The 14435-nt window shown below is 36.5% G+C and overlaps 1 long non-coding RNA gene across 1 annotated transcript; it reads right to left on the bottom strand.

Annotated features, from left to right (window-relative positions):
- Positions 1-4464: 4464 nt before the first annotated feature.
- Positions 4465-8420, bottom strand: LOC146434206 (uncharacterized). Its single transcript, XR_014853636.1, has 3 exons — positions 8365-8420; positions 6677-6752; positions 4465-4649 (listed from the first exon to the last, which is right to left on the bottom strand). It is a non-coding gene; the product is annotated as an uncharacterized LOC146434206 (long non-coding RNA).
- Between the last annotated feature and the right edge of the window lie 6015 nt (positions 8421-14435).

Raw genomic sequence — 14435 nt, 5'->3', positions numbered from 1 at the left:
CTGTCAGGCTGAAAACAACGTTGTTGAGGAGATAGCAAAAGTTTCCTTCTGTCATGGAGTGAGACAGACAGGCAATTATATCTTCAATTATATCTCAAGTGTTTGCACTTAAATCCATTTGAATCAGTCTAAAAAAATTAAAATATGAAAGCTCTGGACTTCAGCTAGAATAAAACTTAAAAGATAACCATCTCTGACTGAAAAATTAGCTACCTGATGTGTTAGAACTCATCCTGTTCAGTACTTCACATGAGAGAGTTTATAATGAAGTTGAAAGGCAATCACAGGGAAATCTGTGATCTCAGATTTCAAACTCTGATTCACTGTTAAGTCTGGTGAAGGGAGCAAGTGGAATCTCAGAGCTTAAACTCACACACAGATGATGTTTTGTTCAAGAAAATTCCCTCCCAGGAGACACGGAATATCCTTACAAAGTGAACAACACCTCACTTGCACTGTTTTTGGTCTTAGTTACTAGAAACTACAGCATTGTAAAAGCTGAATTCATCCAGAATCCAGATGTGTGCATTGTTCCCAATTCTTTCCTAGATTATTTGACAAGTAGTCAATTTGCTTTAAATCTTTAGCTATTATGTTTATGGACCTGATGAATGAGAGGCAGAAATACTCAAAATCATTATCTGTCACTCTCTGCCCATGAGTATCGCTATCATTCCACTCGTCCTGCATCACTCTTGAAGAATTCTTCTCCACTTCATTCATTCTTGGTGCTGAGATCTTGCAACTGCCCCTTAAAAATAACTCTTCTAACCAGGCTTTAATATCAGCCTTTTTCCTACTTTATAATTTTCTTTTCCTTTAGAGCAGCTCTGCTTAGCACTGCTCCAGACCAAACCAAACCAAAACCCAAATACTCCTAGGTCTAAAAATTAAAGGAAACTTGACTTGTTGGTGCATTTCTGTGGAGAATCAACTACTTAGCTCCAATTATTGCTAACTTGTTTTTAGCACTGGGAGCTCACCTTCCTATACCTCTGTTTTGTTTCTTAATGTTGTTTTTTACATTAGCTCTTTTTTTGGGGGGATCATCTGCCATTCATGTCTATAATTCATAGCACAAGTACATCCTAATCTAAGTTTAACCCTTCTAATTGTGCCTTTTGAATTGATTTAGTTAATTAGGTTGATTTGTATAATGTACTATATGCAGACAGACTCTGTGAAGTCCTTTGAGAGGAGAAACTATTTTGTTTCTGTAAAACAATTGTCTGTGCTAAAGGCAGTGTAAAAGAATACATCCCCAGATTTAAGGTTAATTTATTTATTTACTAAAAAAGAGGCAATTAGTTGTGTATAAGTGTCTTATATCAAAATGAGAAAATAGATTAAATTACTTGGATTTGTCTTTGCTTTCACTAAGGAATGCTGTTTTATGGTTGGACTTGATGATCTTTAAGGTCTTTTCCAAATTTAATGATTCTATGATTCTAAGCCAAGGAAAACCAAAGCCAAATTATTCAGTCCTCGGAGTTGCAGATTTTTCTGATCAATTAGGGGTGTGAGGGGTTATTTTTATTTTTCTTTTTTCTTTTCAAGAGTGCTTGAAACAATCAAAAATACTGAGTATGGTAGGAAGAACATCTAAAGCCTAAGGTCATGATGTTAATCTGGAACCTGGCCTGCTGTCCTGCTCATAGTGACTAATGCTCTGTTTTGAGAAATAGCTCTGAAATTATTCTTCTTAGGAGGAAAGTACTGGTGTTGATGCCTAAAGATTTTTAGCTTTTTCATATATTTGTAGCTTTATAGATTTTAATGTAGTTAAATGTAGATATTTAATGTAGATTTTTAATATAGTTGTATAGTTTCTAGTGCTTTTCTTGCCCTTTCTCACATTTTAGAACAATAAGCTAACCCTTTTCAACATATTATGTCACACTCTTGAAATTCTGTTCAGTCTGATTTTCAAGAAAAGGATTTCTAACAAGGACACTTTGTTTGGCACCAGAATTTAGGAGACATAAAAATAGGGCAAAGAAGCCATGGAGCAACTCCAAGAGGCAGAACCAAGGGTGGTAATGCTAATTAATTAACCTTATAAAAACTGTAGGAGTCCTGTACCATGTAACATGCACAGCCATATTTGCACACCTGAAATCTTTCATTAAAGAACTGCTTTTTATCTTACCACTTTAACATTATTTGGAAAAGTTTTCCTTCTGATTCCAGGCAACAGTGTCCTCCAGAATTCATACTCAATCTCATGTACCTCCTCAGAAAGGCAATTAAAAGTAAAAGCTAGTTACCTCTACTAATATTTGTGGTTTATCTCAGTTAAAAGAAAAATAAAATCATTAAGTTTGACTTTAAAAAAACTACATTAGGTTTTATAGAACATCTATCTGCTGATGATACAGCCAGAAACAAGAATTTTTAAAGCCAGTTGAAAACTTCCATTTTCAGGTTTTCAACCTGACTCAACCAAAGCTGGCTTGGCATGAACATTTCAATTAAAAGTTGAGAAGACTTGTCACTGAAAGAGATTAATAGTTTTTAATTAAATATCTGCTGTGAGATCCTGTGAAACAAACTAGGGCAAAGTTCTTCTAATCAGCTAAATACAGAATAATGAGGACAAAATACAATTTTGTGCAGTGTAATTATTCATTACCTAATTTCCACCTTTTTTTTTTCTTTCTCTTCTTAAGAGTTCAGAAGCATCACAAGGAACACTACACTGAAAACACTGAGCCACCCTTCGTTATTGAAGATATGCTACCAAAACTAAAGGGAATATTGCCCTTTAGTAGCAACAATAGGATTTAGTACACAATTCCATTCCACTTTGCCACAGAAAACCAAGGCTGCACTGCCAGAAAAACCAGCATTTTCACATATCTCTGAGAAAGAAAAGAATTTCCCCATAAAGAGCTTGTATGGTTAGATCATCCTTAACAGAGTTCATGTTGAGGCTTCGACTTCATTAATGATTTAATCTGACAGATTAAAAAATAAATGTGCGAATCAATATTCATGAAGTAGACACATACCAAGTTCATGTCAGGGATTTTTATTTATAGTTATGTTTTATTCATTTATATTTATTTATAGCACATGGTTACAATAAAATATCTTTCTACTCACACTAAAAAAAGGATGGAAAAAAACCCACTAAACACTGACATCTAGTACTATCTCAAATCTCAGAATCCCTGTGTCAAGTAGAAACCCAAAAGAGCATAAAATTTCTACAAGTGGCAGCTTCTTCTCTATAAAACCTGCTTTGCCAGCCCCTTATCTTCCCTTGATTAGGCAGTCCATTGGCAACATGTGGTTAAACCAGAAATTGGTGTTGTAGCTAATAGTTTGTATCAAATTATAGCTGCAGTAAAACGATGAAGTCTTCAAAAGACAACTTTATTTTATAGTGTTTTCCAGTGTTAAACTGCAGCATGAATTTACTAAATCCCTCTTTATAGAAAACTCCCAAGTTCTGTACCTTCCTTACCTGCAACAGATAAAACAGTAATAGTAGATTTGTGGTAACTTTAGAGGCAAATGATGTCAAAAAGACTTTTTGTCTCGATGTCATTAGGACTTCAAATTATAAGGTGTGGAGTTAGTCAATAGAGAACTCCGTGCACCCTGTGAAATCATGCTGGGAGAAACTCAAGTGTCAGAAGCTTTTCTGGCAAAAAGGTCATCTCCTTGAGGGACAGGTAGTGGTTGGTAGCATCTTTGAGCAACAAAGCTTTGAAAATATTCCTTTAACTCCTCTCCCCATTCAGTTACCATTCACTCTAGTCACAGCATCCTGCAGCCAATATTTGAGTGTGATGATCATGTTTACTCAGGAACTCAGGGCTGGGTTATGAATTCCAAAGATGAAAATGTTCAATTGAATAAGTCTCTGTACTGAAGGTGTTCATCAACAGACTATATAAAATTACTTAACAGCTGGTATTTATGATAGATAATAAAATCTGAAGCAAAACAATGATGAAGAACTTGTAATATGCTGAATTATGTGCTGGAAGTGCAGATAGCTTGGAAATCTACAAATGCAACAATGGAATAATAAAACAGTATTTCCTCACCTTTGTCAGGTGAAATGGATTTTTGAAGTTGTGGTCATCACCAGTAGTGTATTAAATATTGACATATCTTAATTCAGATTCCCATCAAGGTGCACATCACAGAAGAAATTCAGTCCCTCACACAGACATGAGGAAAAGTCAATCTCTCCCCTGGAAAACTCTTATTTCCAGAACAGAATTGCATGGTGAAGGCTGCATCAAAGTGCAGGGCATAAAACCTTGTCCAGCAGCACTGCAGCTCTTATTGAAACAAAAGAAGTATCTGATAGAAAAATAGCAATTTATTTAATTTAATAGGTCAGCTATAGATTCATATAAAATTTAAACCCTTTAAAGCCTAATAATTTATGAAGGTAGTTCAGTCTTCTGTAATTCTTGAATCAGTAGACAGGTTTATATCTCTTTTATTTAATATCCTAATAGTGACAGGTAGAGAACATTTCTGCAAACAAGTTGTCCAAAATCATGGTGACTTTCAGCATCAGGTACAGCCAGCTGATTCAGCTGTGAGCTTCCTTTTAGTCCGGCTGTTATCTATCAACAGCTCTGATCCTGTGGGTGTGATGTGGGTTACACATCTGTGTAGATGGGCTGTAAAACAGTGAGTAGCTACTCATTCATATAAACATGGTAACCTCTTCCATAGGAGGACAAACTCATAAAGTGAATCATTTAGCATATTTCTGAAGAGAATCAAATCTGGATTTATGGGAAGAGGTACAATGCATTGCAAGGTCACCATATTTTGGTCCTCAGAAACAATTTTGGCAACAAACACTCCACATGAGAATGACCCCTACTGATCTGACCAAAACTTGTGCTGACAGCAAGAAACCTGTAGGTTTATTCTTCGCAAATAAATAAATCTTGCAGCAAAATTCAATTCATTATATATTTAACATTCAAAAATTGATGAGTGATGTATTTTGAAGGCTAACACAAATACTCCTGAAAAACCTCCTGCAAAATATCTTGTGGCATTTCTTGAAGGAAGTATTGATATCAATGTAGGATATCACTATAAATATGTGCAAATGTTATAAGCTGACTGTAAAAATTCTATTACCAAGCAGTTAATTTTTTGCCTATTGCCTTTAATTTTACCAATTCTGATTACTAATTCTAATTTTAATCCCTGCAGAAGAGAGCAAGACACCAGGAACTGCCACAGCATTACATTCTGAATTTGGATCCCCATGTGTTTTGAATCAAACAGTGTGCTGGTTTGGGTTTGTGTGGCTCTTTTTCAGTGGGTGGCTTCTTTTTTTCCCTACAGCTTAAGTGTTTGATTTTCATTATAATTTAAGAGTAGGACTGATTTCATATCGAGTTTTCACAGCCCTTGGTAAGATCTTATGGTGACAAAATTTAGGCATTTAAAATGAAAAACGTAAAGTGGCAAATGAAAAAGAGGTATTTTTCCATGAGACACAGGAATGCAATCCAGTGGTTGCAACTGTTGGAAATCAAGTGCTCCTTTTCACCAATGATTCATTCTTGGTGAAGCAAACCAAGACATATGGGGGATTTCCATAATTGCAGGGGAATTCAAGACTGAATAGCTTGAAATTGAAAATATTGAAAACAATGGTTTTGTGGGAATTGAGATAAAATGTTTCCAAAAGATAAGTTGGTAATGTAGGTTTATAAATGGTACACTGACATGTCTTGGTCTAGTAATTAAATCATTCAAAGAAGCAAGCCAAAAGGAATGTTTTGTGGTTTTGAAATCATGATACCTGTCTGTGTAAAGAATTTGATGTTATGTTTTTTAATCTTGGTCTCCAAGATTATTAAGTGCAGGACTATTTTTGCAGAGAAATGTATGTATCATTAGTAGCATCATATTTTTGAGAATTCATGTATTAATCACTACCACCTCTATTTGTACTTTTTAAGGACCAAGAAAAAAGGAAAATATTTTTAAAAGATCAGCACCTGTAACACCACTGCTATGTTGCTATGAAAACCTGGTTTTCCAATTAGATCACTTTTTATGAACATCCTCTCCTTGATGCTCCTGCATATTTCTCTTATATAATTAGTCTGGAAGACAATGATTTTTCATGTTATAAGCTTATTAAGGAGTTTTTATAAAAATTAAAAAACACATTCTTAGACAGAATAATGGTTTATCATCTACCTTGAAATGCTTCCCATTTGAAATCCTTGTTACAAGAATATGTTTTCACATATCAATTCTTTCAGAATTTGAGGATGGAGGTTTTTGTGTTCCTTTAATTGAATGCACTGAGACCTCTGACTGTTATTCCAATTAGAGCCATTACCATAGTCTCATCCTCATTACCTCTTCCTTACTGAAAATTAAAGCATGGTATTGATTTTGGAGCCTTCTGCCTTCAAGGGTAACTTTATTGTTAAATGCCACTATATAGCAGGTCATCTCCCCTTCTTCTTTATTTATTTTCATTTCTATGACCACAAAATCCTTTCTTACCTGTTTTAACATCTTTTTCCAAAGACTAGTTTATCTCTATTGAAGCAATGTGCAAATTCTCTTTCTCTTCTTGGCTTTTAATGCACATTTTCCTTCAGCCATTTATTTTTATCACTGCATGCTGTTTATTCCTAACAAGACTAGTGGAAGAGTTACTCACCTCCTCAGATTCAGAGAACTTTCTTGTATTGTTTTCCCTGTTGTTCATGATATGAGATTAAAGAAGCAATATGTATCTGGAAATGAAAAATCCTATATGACTTTAAGCTCCTTAGTTTACTTCATCAACTCATTCCCTGAAACTCTCAAAGGCTGCCTTTCTGAAATGAAAAATATTATCTAAAATTTAAAAAAACAATCCAAAGGAACAACACCAGGCAACTTATTTTATCTATTCTCACAATAAATGGGCAGCTTTTCTGCAAACTGTACACTTGGTAAAATTAAATGCCATTAACTCTCTTTTTATTTATTAGATTATTTGAAAATTAGAGCAGCTTCAGCATTAACTCTTATTTAATCTTTAGCTGAAACACTAGTTTTCTCCCCTCATTGTAATTTGGTTGAGTTCAGTTAATCAAACCCAGTGTTGCTGAACTGGTGTACATCCTGCAACACATTGCTGAGACACAGCTTTTTGCTCCTAGCAGCACTGAAACTCTGCCCTTCTGGCTTCTTTGTTCCCTTACCTAATTTATGTGTTTCTGCCTAATAAAATCAGACAAGATGTTTGTATAACTCTCTTCTAGACATTTTACCCTCCATGACATTTTCTCTAAAACTCTTTCCAGCAGTCATGATATGTTCAGACTCTTATAAAGTCAGTACATCAGGTATTCAAATGCCACATATTCAGTCCATTTTTCTGGAGTTTTAGAGGTGTTTAATGCCCAAATGGTCTCTAAACCTATAGTCCTGATCCATGAGCATTATTTGATTTGAAAGTTTTCTACTCTTTCATCCTTTGGAAGCTCACCAAACATTCCTGGCATTTATGGGAAATATTTGTGTTTCTGATTCTCTGATATCTAGCCTTGCCTCCTGATAGCTGAACTATTCCCCTGGATATTTGATAATTTGCTCTGTTCTGCTGGGTAGCTTAATCATTTTATGTTTCTTCTGTGATAATATGTCTCTTAAATGGTGTGAAAAGTCCAGGTTATACACAAGGCTGTGTCACCAAAACTGCAGGAAAAACAACTCTCCAAACAATATTTTTAATATTAGAGAGTCAAGGCATTTATTTATTTCTGGCCAGGATGTTGTTCTGGCCAGGATGTGCCACAGAAATCATTTCATCCACACACAGCCTGGGTGTGCAGAGAGAATCCTTCCATGACACATGGATTTTACAAGATCTTCCCCAAACTTTATACAGCAAAAATTCATAGAATTTCACTGCCTTAATGTTCATTGGTCTAAAGTTGTGTAGTTTTTAGTATTTGATTTCCTACTGGATCCAGATTTCTTCGCCTCTGATGCTGATTAGGTCTTTTTTCTTACCTGTTTTTTCCCAGACCAGGTGTCTCCAAGCAGCCTGGAGTGTTGTTTGGAGTCCCTGGTCTGTCAGTGACTGTTGGCTATTATCTGTTGTGTATCCATGGTCTGTCAGTGGCTGTTGGCTGTTAGCTGTTGTGTATCCATGGTCTGTCAGTGGCTGTTGGCTGTTATCTGTTGTGTATCCATGGTCTGTCAGTGGCTGTTGATGGCTGTTAGCTGTTGTGTATCCATGGTCTGTCAGTGACTGTTGGCTGTTATCTGTGGTGTATCCATGGTCTGTCAGTGACTGTTGATGGCTGTTATGTTTTGTGTATCCATGGTCTGTCAGTGGCTGTTGATGGCTGTTACCTGTTGTGTATCCATGGTCTGTCAGTGACTGTTGATGGCTGTTATTTGTTGTGTATTTTCTGTGGTACTCCCAGTCTGCAGAGATGCTAAGCTCATCAGGTCTCACCTAGAGGAACAACGCCTTGGAAAGAAGCTTTAGTTCCCTTCCTCTAGGGTGAAGGTGAACAAACCTGAAAAAAGTTATATAAAAAAATTTGAATGGTGTGTTTTCCCTGCTGCACCAGGTTCACTATGAAGGAAGCAGATCAAACCCCCTTGTTCTTTTCCCTCTTTCTCTTCTGCTTCCTTCATCTCACAGCCCCAGCTCTGGACCACCCACACAGCAGGATGGATGGAGTGGGATCTAAGGACTGGTGATAATCTTTGTTCTTTCTCCCTTTTCTGCCTGTTTCTCTCCTCCTGGCTTTGTCTGGGCCAAGCAGAGCTCACATTCCTGCCTGAGCTCCCTGCTGAGCTGTGCTCTGGGCATGGGGAATGTGTGGAAGTGCAATGAGGTTTGTCTGCCAGCCCCCTGGAATTGGTGTGTGGAGGAGTTTGTTGTGGGAGTTGAGACCTTATTGAATTGTGCAAAAATAAGGGTTGTTCCCCACCACTCCTGTGAAAGTGCTTTATAAGGATTTAAGGGCTTCTTGGCCAGTATCTCTTGAGTCTAAACCGTGGCTGCTTGCTGGAGTTACAGCAACTGTACACTGAAAGCACAGGGCTCCCTGACACTGCCTGGTGTCTTTGCACAGCCTGATAAAAACAGGCACATCCCATCCTGACCAGTGGGTTGTGACAATTTTGTATTACAATTTACTTCTTCTTAGGTGCTGCATGGAATAGTAGACTAATACTGCCTCTAATGCTTCATATGGAATTTCTTCAGACACAGAAATTCAGGTTTTTCCATTAATGGGAGTCTTCTCTGCCATTTTCCTATCAGCAGGTAATATTTTGTCTTTTTGATTAGTGAATTCACACAGATCATAGTTCAGCCTTTCCTGGGTGTTTTACCTTCTTTTGTGGACCTAGCTTTTCTGACTGAGTTAATATTTAAAACACTTATGAAAAGGACATGGAAGAGTTACTTAATTTCTGTGCTTGCATGCCTATAAATCAGCTATTTTGACCATGCAAATTGGATGCCTTTGCTTCCAAATAATTGGAAATGTATTAGGAATTTCGAAATTAGTTTTAATTGGTTGCGAAGCAGAATCATGGAGGGTGTTCAGATTCAGCTTTGCTTTGTGAGCCTTAAAAAAATTATGTGTATTTGTGGTTATAAAGGGAAAGAATTTGGACTGATACCCAGTCAAAGTCCAGGAAAAAATAGACTGCAGATCTTCATACTTAACTGTTGTGTGTGTGGAAACAGGAACAATTTGGCTGCTGCTACGATCACTTTGGCAAATTGTTTTCTGCTTTATTGCCACAAAGTAAGAATGAATTATAACAATTAGAAAGATTGAAGTGTAGTATAAGATGCTTGTGCACTTTTGTTTCAGACTAAATGGAGTTGGATAGCTAAATATATCTGTACACTGTCAGTGATTAGAGTTGTTAAGAGACAATAACTGTAGAAATCGAACAATAAAAGTCCTTCAGATATAACTGTTTCTTCATTAATGTAATTTTATGTTAATTTGTTAATGGTTCCTGATGGAATAATCACAGCTCTTTCTGCATTTGCTGAGTACAAAATATTATATATATTTATTCTTGATGAGAATTCAAGCAGTTTTAAGGGATTTGTTCCCTATCACCTTTTGTTGTCTTCCAAATAGTTCTCCATTTTTAGAGAAGAAGAAAGTTCAAGAAAAGGTGGAAATAGAGAGATGAAAAGGGAGGGAGGGAGGGAGGGAGGGAGGTTGCCTGTTAGCTTACTCTGAAAGAGAAACTACAAGAGTTTGTTACTGCACAGGGAGCAATTTCAAATTACTGCAAACATAGCATGTAAACAGCTGTTAAAAATCTCATTGCAGTATCATCTACTGCTGAATATGAGACTTCATATAACCCAGAGATGGAGAGAATTGATGAGGTCACTCAATACAGTCCTGATGAGCAGTCCCAGATGGTCATTGCAGTGTCATCTTTGTCTTCCTTGTCTCATATGACAATCTAAGCAAGATTATCATTGTAATTTGTTTGTATTTCACTGGCTCTGTAAGTCCTTTGGATACATATGGTGAGTGCCAAGACACAGTTATCAAAGCTGTTATTATGGATTGCCTATATGTCAGTGATAATCTATATTTGTCACTCTTTGAGACCTCTTTAAACCATAATATGGCAATTAATGTCCATTGAAAAACTATTCATGCTTGAACATTTTTAGCAGAACATGCCCTCACTTGAACAGGTAAGTCAATGCAAAGCTACTCTCCTCTTTTGATTGAGAGAGAAAATGTCTCTTCTGGATCATCCCTTTTTGACTGAGAGTAAAAGCTACTATGGTAACATTATCACCAAAGCCAAAAGATTCTTTCCAGAATGTGTCAGCCTCTACTTTAATCTCATCCTTTGAAAAGATAGTGACCAAAACCACATGCGAATTCCTTCTGTCCCATGTCAAGAACTTCTGCTCACTTCTCATCTGCTTGGTATCATCCCAAATTGTAATGGTGGCATCAGGAAATCAGATGAGCCTCTTATGAAATTTACCTCTCCACCCACTTGGGTTTCTTTGTGTGTTCTGAATCATTAAGAACCATATCTGTTCTCCCAGATGGCATTTCATGGTCCAGGTATACAAGAATATAAATTTGGATTAATTTTGAAAATAAATTTAAAGCATGTTTTGGTTAATTTCCTATGATTTTTCACAATCAAGAGTAAGAATATATATTATATTTTTACCTCATCTGGTGGAAGTTGTGCCTGCTTGTTGCAGGTGGGTTGGTCTAGAGGATCTTTAAAGAACAAGCCAAACCATTCTATGATTATATTAAAATATATTTATTAGAATGGAAAATTACTGTTTTCCCATAATATAAGCAAACTCCCACTACTTCCAGAAATTTTATAACTTTGATTAAAATTCTTTGGTTCTAAAAAGTGTAACTGTCATGAGCAAAGAATACAGAAATTGAGGAAAATGTGAACTCCTATGTTAAACTGACTTTCTTTCTTGATTACCATGGCAATACAGCCTTCCTGTGGGGGAAACTGTCTCATGTTATATCTATACAATTGCAGGAGTCCTCTTTAATACCACAGCACACACTCTCTCAGTTTTCTGTAGTACACAGGGAAAGTGAAGAATATTTTCTGAACTGAAGTACATCTGATTGTCTGGTTGTTTGGAAAGGACTCAATGTAAGGATTAGGGATTCAGCAGCTCTGGGTAAAACATGCATTCAGACAGAGCATTGATTTCAGCAGCATTCATTGTTTCCTAATTTTGTGAGCAATGCAAGATCTGATTATTAAAAAAATAGAGTGAGAAGTGTCCTTTTCCTGCCTGATGCACAGATTTCAGACATACAACACAGGCTGATTTGTGGCTTGAAGCAAGAAGCAAAAAAGTCTCTTGGCTATTGAGGTTTCTGAAAGATATATTACTGTTCAAAGACCCTGAGGTCAGCTTGAACCACCTGAGTGTTAGGGATGAACTCAGGATCACTTCTATCCTTGCTGGATTTGTTTGCTCAACAAACATATCATCCCAGTCCAAGGTATCTTCTCCCTCCAGGCACAACTGATCCAGCAACAGATGTCAACCCAAATATGAGAAACCCCTGACGTTCCTTTAGTCCAATTTTTCTTTGTGTCCCCTTTCCTACTTCCTCTCTTCTATTTCTTTCACTTCTCTTCAGGTGTATTATTCAGGCTAAGGTTCACCTATTCTTACTTATTGGCAATGTCTGTAGCACATCCTGAGGCAATTCATAAAGATCAAGTCATCCTAATTACATAGTTATTGAGTTGATACATTTCCAATCTAATTCCAGTCTCACTAAAGTGCAAATGATCATGTTTTTGCATCTCTCCATGATAGTAGTCTGCTATTTACCTCAGTGATCCTGGTTTTATGTAGTTCTATTTACTTCATTTTTTACTAAAGAATGTTTTATTACTTCTAAGTATTAAATTATGGAGGAACAGATTTTTTCCTCTATGTGAGCTATATCAGCAATGATTTACTGTGCTTGAAAACCAGAAATAAATTATCCTGGTTTTATCCTTTAACCTGCAAGATGTTGCAGAAATATACCTAAATGTCAAGTCATTTTGGTTGAATGTGAATGGAGTCACCTAGAATAATTTCAGCACCTTAGCATTCAGATAGAAAATTACTCAGAGGATATCTCTGGAATATACCTGATTTCTTCTATTTGACAGGCTGGGAGAAATTCTTCATTGGTAAGTCAGCTTACACTACTTCTACAGGGGCATGGATGAAATGTGTCCCACGCCTGGTGAGCATTTGATCATCCTCTCTTTGTACACTTTTGTTGCTAATGCTGTTGCTGTTACTGCTTGTTTTCTTATCTCATTGCAGTTTACAGTGAATTGTTCCTATCCCAACCAGTGATTTTCACCTTTTGTGCCTCCAGTTCTCAACTCCATCCCCAGCTCAGAAAGGGGCAGGGAAAGGTGGGGAACAAGGAGTGGCATCTGGTTTGGGAGAGTCTCACTGGGGGAGCCACTGAGCTGGGGAGTACAATTCCTAAATCACAACAGAAATATAGCAAGGGACAATAACATATTGACTATCTATTTAGAAATGGATTAATATTGGTTTTATAGTGTCTGCTCAATGTCATCAGATAAGGCAATGGAAGAAATATTCAGTCTGAACTACTTCCAACAGAAGGCATCTCCTGCACTACTCTGTATTTCTTTTTTGAGGAAGAGCTAGACCTGTCTCCATGTGGACCTATGGACATCCCATCTCCAACAGATCTCTGAGACCAAGAAATGCAGAACTCTGAACTGATGATGCCTTAGAGCATATGCAGCCACATGGCAATGTTAGGGCTTCATTATTTAGATAAATTTCCTGAGCACAGAACCAGTTAAATTTGTGATGTTCAATACTAAATGAGGATTTTTCCTTGGATTCAAATTCCAAGGAATTTTGAATTTTACCCACTGACCTAAAGAAACATTTCCAGATGCGTATGCAGATGTGTGAACAATAATGTAAAAGAAATGTGAAGTCCCCAAGGACATGATCTGATTTTGAATATTAAATCAGAGATCCATACCCTCCAGTTTTGACAGTGAATGTATTTGATGAGGTTCTTACTGTGTAGGTAGCTTGTTAAGTGCCAGATGTTAAATAATGACTGTAGAAACTTAAAATTCACAGATATCTTGAAATGATAGGCTGTGGTTTCCTTTTGAGTGTAATGCTTGATGGGAATGACATCACCAAAGCATAGCTGATCCACTGCAGAAATTTCAGAAACAGAACATGCTGATCTTAAAGCTATTTTCCCACCAGGTTTGTTAAGACTGTAAACTGCAAAGCCACATAGGATTTTTGTATTTCTTTCTTTACACAAGATTAGGATCAGGATAAATAAGAACCAGAAATCCCACAAGAAACTACAAATCCTATGAGAACTTCATCCAACTTTTTGAGTCTCAAACCAACACAAATACTTTGGGTAAACAAGCATTCAGAAGCTACTTTTTCCTAGCTTCCAGTGTATCTATGCAGATTCTTTCATAAAAATATGCTGAAAACTATTTTGCCATTTTAGACCCTTATTGTTTAATGTTGTGTTCTTAAATTATATAAGATAAAATCTTGCTCCATGCTATTCTCTTTCTAACAGGTTGAGTATCCAAATATCTGTACAAATGCAAACTTCCTTTCTGAACAATCTTCACACTCTGAGCACAGTGAGAATAATCCTTCACAGAGTTCTGTGCCATTAAGCATGGGTTGTTTCTCCTTGCAAGTTGACTTTGCTCACAGTTGGCTGGATGTGAAGTAGAAAACATTAACATTGTGGATTTATTTGTGTTATGCTGTAAATGTCAACAAATTTTGCTTGCAAGTATACCTTTCTCACTACTTTTAGTCAATGGACTTTAGGGAAATACTCAGGTAAAAAGATGTACTTGGGAAAAAA

Source organism: Lichenostomus cassidix, chromosome 8 (assembly GCF_008360975.1).
Source record: "Lichenostomus cassidix isolate B80296 chromosome 8, HeHo_3.0, whole genome shotgun sequence".
In the NCBI taxonomy this organism is placed as follows: Eukaryota; Metazoa; Chordata; class Aves; order Passeriformes; family Meliphagidae; genus Lichenostomus; species Lichenostomus cassidix.
The sequence above is the reverse complement of the archived record's forward strand: the minus strand, read 5'-3'. Positions and strand labels throughout refer to the sequence as shown.